We start from the raw sequence: 9,241 nt of genomic DNA on the forward strand, positions 1-9,241 counted from the left end.
CATCCACATTTCTGGACTTCCATCTCCACCTAGATAAAGTGGACAAACACATGTACTGCTTGAAGTCCTGGCCGCTGAAAGGATTCCCCTTCTCCAGCGTCTTTCAGGCATTCCTGCAGTGCTGCAACCCTCCATTTCCAGTTAGCACCAGGCCTGAGTTTTTTCTTCTACCAATTGATCATAGGGAACTTGCCACGAGGCCTTAGGTGTTAATTGAGGGAGAGGTGGCGTGACAATGTGGCAGGAATAGGTGACACAGTCTGAGCTGTTTCGCTTTCACCTGATGATAGAATGGTGTCGTGCATGCCTAGCTTTATGGCTTGATGGATCAGAATGACACCCCACTCATGCTGGGCGGCTCAGGTTGCACAGTCACGTGGTGTCTCGTGGTCAGATGTACTGTCTCTACCAGGGCCCAGCAGCAAGCCGGACACCATTGCTCAATGGGACAATTGTTATTTACAGAAGAGGACATGACTTTGTTCCAAATCCTGGGGGTGGGCACTGAGATTTTCCGGAGGCTTCCTGGAGGCTCCACACCAGCACACTTATCTCACAGACAACTTGAACACCTTTGGATTTGCTGGGCCATAAGGATCAACCGGCAGAGTATGTTGCACTGCAGCCCGAATCTGCTTTGGGACCCATTCAAAACCGGCATTCTTCTGGGCTACTCAGTAAACGGTTTGGAGCAGCACACAAATGGGCGTAATGTTGCCTCACAAATCCAAAGAGCGCCACCACTTGTCGTGCTGTTTTCTTGTGGTGGGTACAGCAACTTGTCTTTGACCTGGAGGGGATAGCCTGACATCTCCTAACCCCTGGGACTCCAGAAACTTCCCCAAGGTGCCAGGCCTCTGAATGTTCATGGGGTTTATATACCACCCTCTGGCATGCCTGGGTCTTATGAAAGCATCCGGTGTGCTTGCTACTTCCTGCTCCCCGGGTACAGCAGGATGCATCAATGTAGTGGATCAGTGTCTTGTTATGGGGACATCAGGATAATCAAGGTCTCTACAGACTAGGTTATGACAGAGAACAGAAAAGCTGACACAGCCCCACAGTAAGAAAGCAAAGATGCCCAGCTGCCCTGCCAAGTAAAGGCAAACGGCTTTTGGTGGTCCTTACCAACTGATACAGAGAATAACATTTTCCAGACCAAGAGCTGAATACAAAGTGCCAGAAACTGGGTTGATTTGCTTGAATGAAGAAACCACATCGGATAAAACTGCAGTTTGAGTCACCACCTGATGGAGCTCACAACAGAACCTAATCCTTCTCCCAGACCCATCCATACAGTATGGTAACTATTGTGTTGGGGGGGAAGTCCCGGAAGCTTTCTGTGACCTACAGAAGAGCCCTTCTCCCCAAATAGGGAGATAAGAATGTTGGGATGGACTCAATGATGTATGCTCTGCCCATTCTCACCTACTTTAACCTCCACCACAGCAGAACCCAAAGGGAAGCAGGATGAGAAATGTACGTTGCAGGCTTCCCATCCCTGCGATACAGAGGTGCACGTGGAAGGGTAAGGGTGGAGCTAGAGACATTGCCTAGTACACTAACCTGAACGTCAGGTCCCTCACCTCAAATACAGGGTTAAAAATTCACACCCTCCTTACCTCAAAGACTGCTCTGAGGAACTAACATGATGGTTGTGAATTACCTTGTAAACTGTTAATTGCTGTACATTTATGATAGATTATTACTGTTATGGTTATTGATACAGATGCATGGGTCATTAATTTCATTCTTGTAGTGGATCCTGTGGTGTGCCACCTATATGTCCCCTTCCAGGGCCGAGGCACTGGTGTTCCCCCAGCTGCTGGGAATTGGCGGTTGACGGCTCACAGCTGAGTCCCTCTCAGGGCACTGCCTCAAGAAGGGAGCTGCTGCACTCAAGGTTATTCCACCTCCCCGAGGGCAGCTTGCATCCACGACTGGTAGATATGGGGAAAGAAAGGTCTGCCCCCGGCCTCATTTTCGGACATCTCTGAAGGGGCATCCCAGATCCAGAGCTCCCCACAGGATCAGCTGAGGTTCCGTAGCAGCTGCACCACAGTTCAGGATGCCCCTGCCCGTCCTGCTTCTCTCACTCCCTTACAGGGGCGGTTCCCAAGAGCATGCCCCCGTCAGCCTCCTGCGTGCAAGTCGCATCTCAGAGTCTGCTTCTGAGGAAGCCAACCCAAGGCAATGACTGTAGCACTTGGAGCACCCTCACGTCCACTCGACTCTTGAGGCTACCCTAAGATGTAGAAGGGGCAGCCAGTGTAACATACTCCTGGTTCGGAGGAAGAAATTGAGGCTCAGAGAGGCTAAGTAACTTGCCCAAGGTTGCACATGAAGTCAGGGCAGTTTTGACCATTTCACCCCTGGAGAGAAGGGAGAGATGACTGATGGCTGTTTGGGGGACCCAAGGCTCTGAGCTGGGAGGATGCCACATCGACCTCTTCTATCTGCTGGGGAAGGAGCTCTGGATCCCTAGCGGGAGGACTGGAAGGAGGAGGATGTGTTCACAAATGCGTCGACGCTAGAGCTGAAGGTTCGTGTCCACCATGTTCCCCCATATGTTGAAATCCTAACTCCCAAGGGTCATGAGGGTGAAGCCCTCATGAATGGGATTCATGCCTTTATAAAAGAGCTCCCGACCCCCTTCCACCACGTGGGAATACAGTGAGAAGACGGCCGTCTATGAACTAGGAAGCGGGCTCTCACCAGACACCCAATCTGCCAGCGCCCTGATCTTGGACTTCCCAGCCTCCAGACGGTGAGAGAGAAATGTTTGCTGTGGAAGCCACCCAATCTCTGGTATTTTTTGTTACAGCAGCCGGAACGAACGAGATGCTCCTGAAACACCTACCATGGGCCAGAATCATTAAATAGGACTCAGTCCCCGCCCCCAGGGAGCCTCCAGCCTTGGGGGCTGTAGAAATGAGCAATGTTGCTTGAAGATAAGGGGACCTCAGGGAGCAGGATGGGAAGCAACCTTGGCTGGAGTGATAAGCGAAGGCTTGACCTGGGTTATTGGGGGTGGGGGTGGGGCCGACTGACCAGCAGGAAGAGGGGAGGTCTCTTGGTCCTGCCAAGACTCAGCGACGAGCACCCAGAGCAAAGACAGAGAAGCCCCACCTCGGCTTGGAGACAGGGAGGGTCTTTGGTTGTTAGAAGAGCTGGTAACTCTCCTTAGAACCTGCAGAAAGACTGTTGCCCAAGTGAGCTGTGTCTCTGCCAAGTGCCTAACACACTGCAGCTTTTCCAAGGGCATCTGCACGGAGAGAGCAAGGAAGTCAGGCCCGGAGAAATGGGAATACAGGAGATGGAGTACCGGGGGTGGGGAGTGCGGAATCCTTCGGGTGAGCGCGGAGCTGTTTAACAAGAAGGAAAAGACATCAGGGACTTAAGAGAGTAAAAGCTCAGCTTTCTCCCATCACTGGGTGAGTGGTGGAGTGGCCCGGAGTCTGCTCCCTGCCTTCATTCGGGGCCCCAGGTTCCCTCCACGCTGTCGCTCCACCTTCCTCCAGGGCGTTGTCTCCACCTGCATGGTCATGCGACACCCAGGTTTTATCTGATAGGAAAGAAAGGTAGGACAGAAGAGCACAAGTCCAACCTTTCAAGGCCTAGCCTTGGAAGAGAGTCACGTCACTTCTTCTCACTTCCCGGGGTAAGAATTTAATCACAGGGCCTCCCCCAGCTGCACAGGAGGCTGGAAAGGTGGTCTGTGCTTGGGCAGCCCGTTGCTGAGGAAGAAGAGAACACATCGTGGTGGCCAGCCAGCAGCCTTTGTCATAAGGAGTAACTGTGAATGAGAATGACTCAGAAAGTCCAGGTTGCAGGACAGCATGAAGCCCTACCTGCCTGTTCCACACATGGGGAAACTGAGGCCCTGCATGGGCTGGTGTCTGGTTTGGTCAGGATCCCACTGTGGGTGAGCCAAAAGTCCTTTCGCTGGTCCCATTCTGTCTCTCGGAATGTCGTGGAGAGAAGAGCGTGGAGGACAGGAAGAGTCAGTGTGCAAACACTTACTCAGAGTCCTTCAGTTGCCGAGCCTTCTACGAGGTGCCTTCCAGGGAGCCAGGGATGAAGAGGACGTGGGGCATCAGAGTTCAGTCCAGTGAGGAAGACGGACACCGCCACCACCAGGACTGTGGTAACGGGCACCCCCAAGTTTACACTGTTAAGAAGGGTCCCTTGACCACTCACAGAAAGGTCCCTGTCGGGGAGGACGGTAAGGGCTGTCCTCACCTTCTTCAGCTCATCGGCTCCTCACCGCCAAAGTCACAGAATCGATCGCCCACGTCACTCCAACATATCTCCAAAGACCTGTGTGGTCCTTCTCTAGCAACCTGGGCCCACACCACCTAAAGGCCCCGGTGTTCTCATCTCTAAAATGGAGCTGATAATAGCTCCCATCCATTGAGTACTAACTATGCAGTAGGAAATTTACATAAATTAGGTCTAACTCTGCAAAGCAGAGATTTCTGTTTCACTGATGAGGAAACAGAGGCTCAGAGAGTTAAGTAGACAAAGTACAAGCATCACTGGATTCCCTACTAGGATCATACGTCACAGCCCTTGCCATGCAGTTTGGTAGCACCTCCCACTGGGGTGGAGTTTATTCCTGCCCCATCAGTGCGGCTTATCCACGTGACCTGCTCCGGCAGGTGGAATGCTGGTGGAAGGATGTGATGCGTGTACAGGCTTTAAATGTGCTGTGTGGTTTGGCTGAGGCTTGGGTGCCCGTGATCATCATAAGAAGAGCACACCCCAGGGAACTGCCGCCCATTTAGTCTGAACCCTAGACTGAAAGTGGAACAGCCCTGAACCCAGCTTGTCAGCCGGAGCCAAGCCCAGCTGACCCACTGCCTGGAGCAGAGCTCACCGTATCACCAGAGGTGCCGTTGACCTGTGAGCATTTGTTGTCGTAAGCCATCAAGTTTAAGGGTGGTTGTTACAAAGCACTATTACAGCAATAGCTGCCTAACACAGTGGCAGAGCTGGGATAGGAAGCCAAATGCGTTAGAAGCCAAAGCCCCTCCTGTTTTCTCCAAGCCTAGGTTGCTGGGGACCACAGGTGAGAAGACTTGGTAAAAATGGCAAGCACCAGATTTAAAAATTCAGAACAAATGCTGGCTGGTATCAATTTTATTGTGTTGCACTTTTTTATTATATTGATGACACCAAGTCATTCCAGGGTTATTGGGGACATGTAGGAGTTACAGTGCCCAGGCCTCTGAGAGAAACATTCATCAGGCAAAATCAATCTCTTCAATAACAAGCTGCCTTCATAGGTGCCCAACATTATAAAGCTTATAAATTATATTCCCATCCATGACTTCATTAAGCCAGTCAAATCAGTGAGGTAGAAAGAATTATCCCCATTTCATCGATGAGTAACAAGCCCAGAGAGGCAAAGTGACTTGCCTAAGATCACACAGCTGAGGAGTTGATAGGCAGGATTTGAATAGTCTGCTTGCTCTAGTTCAAAGCTGCTAATAACTCCAGATGAGAGTCAGTTTATGCCCCCACCCACTCACCCCTGCATCACTCCCCAGCAGCACATGAGGGCGTGGGTATCCAGCAGAGGCAACCTGCACGGGAAATACAAATAGAAGGCAAGAAGGGATGAAAGGAGTGGAGTTGGGACATGGGTGACAACAGCTTGTCTGGACAGGACCCTAATAACTTTGCTCCAGAGATTCAGAGGCTGATTAGGGGTGGCTCCCAGGCTCCTCCGCCCACTCACCTCCCAGGACTCAGTCACCTCCAGCCACCTCCAACAGCCACACCCTGGCAGAGAAGACAGGGGAAGCGGCAGGGCTCTGCGAGAGGGCTCCCAGACCAGTCCCCAAACACAAGCAGCCTGGAAACCAGGTCAGCAGCCCTGAGCTCGCCTGTCAGCGGACAGCGTCTCAAGCAGCAGGATCTACTTAACCTTGGCCCAAAGGACCCCACAGACACACGGATGTCCTTTCCTCTCAGCTCTCCTGGAAAACGCCTCCCTCGCGCTTGCTCATCCCCTGGTTCACCCTGAGCCCAGACTGCGGTCCCAGACTCCACTCCCACACTAGGTCACTGCACACGGCCGCGGCCTTCCACATCCACTGACTGCGCATTTTAACCACCTCTGAGTCGATCAAATCGAAACACCAACACGTATGGGGGTTCTTTTTCCTGATTTTAAAGTAAGTTATGGGGGCCGGCCTGGTGGCGCAATGGTTAAGTTCGCACATTCCACTTCTCGGCGGCCCAGGGTTTGCCGGTTCGGATCCCAGGTGCGGACATGGACCGCTTGTCACGCCATGCTGTAGTAGGTGTCCCACATATAAAGTAGAGGAAGATGGGCACAGATGTTGTCTCAGAGCCAGTCTTCCTCAGCAAAAAGAGGAGGATTGGCAGTAGATGTTAGCTCAGGGCTAATCTTCCTCAAAAAAAATAAATAAAAAATAAATAAAATAAGTTATGGTAAAGATGGCACGTTAGGGACTTACCGTGTACTTGAAAGACATTTATATAGCACCTCACATATCCGAGGTCCTGTTCCAAGCACTTCACAAGGATCAATTCATTTAATCCTCATAACAAGTCTAGGAGGAAGGTATTTATATTATCCCCATTTTACCGATGAGGAAACTGAGCCGAGAGGCTATGGAACTTGTTCAAGGTCACACACCAGCGAGTACAGCAGAGCCAGAACTAGAACCGGGCCATCTGACTGAGTCCATGTTAACCTCCCCACTTTGCTTTTCTACTCATCTCTGCCCGAGCTGTGACAGTGGCAGGCTAGGCTGGGGGACACTCTGCTCTTGCCGCCCAGCGCAGTGTGGGGTTGCTCATTTCATTGTCTGTGCCCAGCTAGACTGTAAACGGCTGAGGGCAGGACCGTGTCTCTCCAAATTAACACTGCCCTGCACTGTGCCTGGTCGCCGGTGCCCTCAACTACCGGGGCAGCAAACACTGAAGCAGGTGAGGCCCATCGTCGCCATCTCACACCAGAAGCAGAGACTCAGGGAGACCGACCGGATCGAGGCCACACCGTCAGTCACAGCACAAACCCACGTCTTTCTGTCTCCAGATTGCTGCTAAATAGAACATCATTTATTCTTTGTAGCGACTGCATTTTATTTCTAATATAGAGTTACCATAATCTATCTGACTGGCATTTGAGTTCTTGGCAATTTTTCACTACTGCAGAGAGCTGCAATGACATCTTCGTACACTCTGCCCACTTCTACAAGCATTTCCATAACCCAGGTCCCCAGACTGAGACTGTGGGGTCCACACAGTTTAAGTTTGGCTACTACCACATTTTCATCTAAACAGGGAGCACCAATTTACCGGCCCCTCCTCCCAAGGTACGAGAGGACCCGTTTTCTGCACTGTGTTCAACTTTAAAACTCGCCAGAGACTGTGTTAGGGGTTTCTGGAACAATATCTGAAGGTTTCTTGTAACCGCACAGGGTTTCTTGTGACAGAACCTACCTTCTCCTCAATGGCTACCGAAAACGTTTTGAGAGCCAGCCCCGATGGCCTAGTGGTTATAGTTCAGGGCTCACCACTTCAGCAGCCCAGGTTCACTTCCCAGTCGTGGAGCCACACCACCCGTCTGTCAGTAGCCCTGCTGTGGCTGCGGCTCACACAGAAGCAGAAGGACCCACATCTAGGATATACAGCCGTATACTGGGGCTTTGGGGAGGAAAAGAAGTTTTGATTTTGGCGACTTTTTAAAGGCTTCTGCAGTCCATGCCTCTGGGAGCAAGGTTCAGCTCCCCGTGTCCAGCGAGTCCACAGGAACCCAGGCAGTCAGGTCTGAACTACACCAGGCTGTCAATGCAGAGAAAACGGGGAGGGGTGGTAAAGTGCACCCCAAGGTCAGTTTCTCCATCACTCACTGGGAAACCAGCTGCCACCTCAGCTCCAAGTATGAGCTTCTTTCCGGGTTGTTTCCTAAAATAAAAATGACAACCAGCTTGGGAGGAACTTTTCATCAAGCAGAACAGAGAAACAGAATAGGCTAGACGATTTGGTGAAATTATCCAGTCCACTCCCACCATTTATCAGATAAGGAAATGGAGACCCAGAGATGTTGAGTGACTAATTCAAGGTCACACAGAAAAGCAGGAAAAGCAGTGGCAGAACGGTATGCCAACCTCTAGCTGAGTGCTCTTTATATTACAGCAGGGTGCGCCCATGATCTCCATCGACAGTCCCTCTAAGTCTGCCTTTCTTCAATCTCCGTTGCTCTTGAAAACGATGGGAAAGTTAGGTTTCTTAAGAAGGGATATCTGAACAAAAATCATGGGAACATATCTATGTGCCTTTGCGCATGCTGTTCTCGCTTCCTTGGATTCCCTTCTCTGCCTACCTGTTTGAACTCCTCCTCATCCTTCAAAACCCAAAAGAATTGCTTTGTTCAGTAAAAACACTCCCCAACACCCCAGGGCAGCTGGTGCTTGCCTCCTCCCTGTTCTCAGGCCCTCACCTTGCCCTGGGCGCTCAGAACACTTTACAGTGACACTGGTCCTATGGGTCTTCTCCACAAGACTGAAAATTCCTTGAACACATAGATGCATCAAATTCACCTCTGCAACCCCAGCACACACCTTAAACCCTGAAGGGATGGACTCTGGACCATAAACTCCACGAGGGAGGGAGTTTACCAGCCTAGCCCGGCTGCTGGCTCACAGCATGAACTCCAGAAGGGCTTGTTGCTGCTGGAGGAATCTGTACAGGGAAGCCTTGCAGAATGAGGAGATCCTAATCCTGGGCCATGGAGCTTTCGACACACACTCCCTGGAGGTGCCAAGCAGGTCAGGCTGACAAATGAGTGGGCATTAACAGCACAAAAGAGCCTCATGTGTGTACAGGCCTCCGGGGCTACACGGCACTTTCAAAGACGACCTTGCCGGAGTGAACTCTGTAAGCGCTCTTCAGCGTTATTTCCGTGGGCTTACCCCTTCTCCTTCTGCCAAGAAAACTGCTCCCGAATCTGGCTGATCCAGACCTCAGGACTCTAAGACGCGGGTATGGAGGGAAGAGTAAAGCAAGCTAAGAAATGTATGACTGAACACGTTTAGTTTACAGGATTTAGGAGAAAAAATCAGAGTAACTACAGCTATGGAACAGCCTCTATATAACGAGTAGCTCAAGACAGAATTACCCTACTTTCATAAAGTGGGCTGAGCTTTACTGGTTCCGGACTTTCTTAAGGGTTTTAGAAAGGAACACACGAAATGCCGGAATG

The sequence above is a fragment of the Equus asinus genome, chromosome 15 (genome assembly GCF_041296235.1).
Source record: "Equus asinus isolate D_3611 breed Donkey chromosome 15, EquAss-T2T_v2, whole genome shotgun sequence".
Lineage (NCBI taxonomy): Eukaryota > Metazoa > Chordata > Mammalia > Perissodactyla > Equidae > Equus > Equus asinus.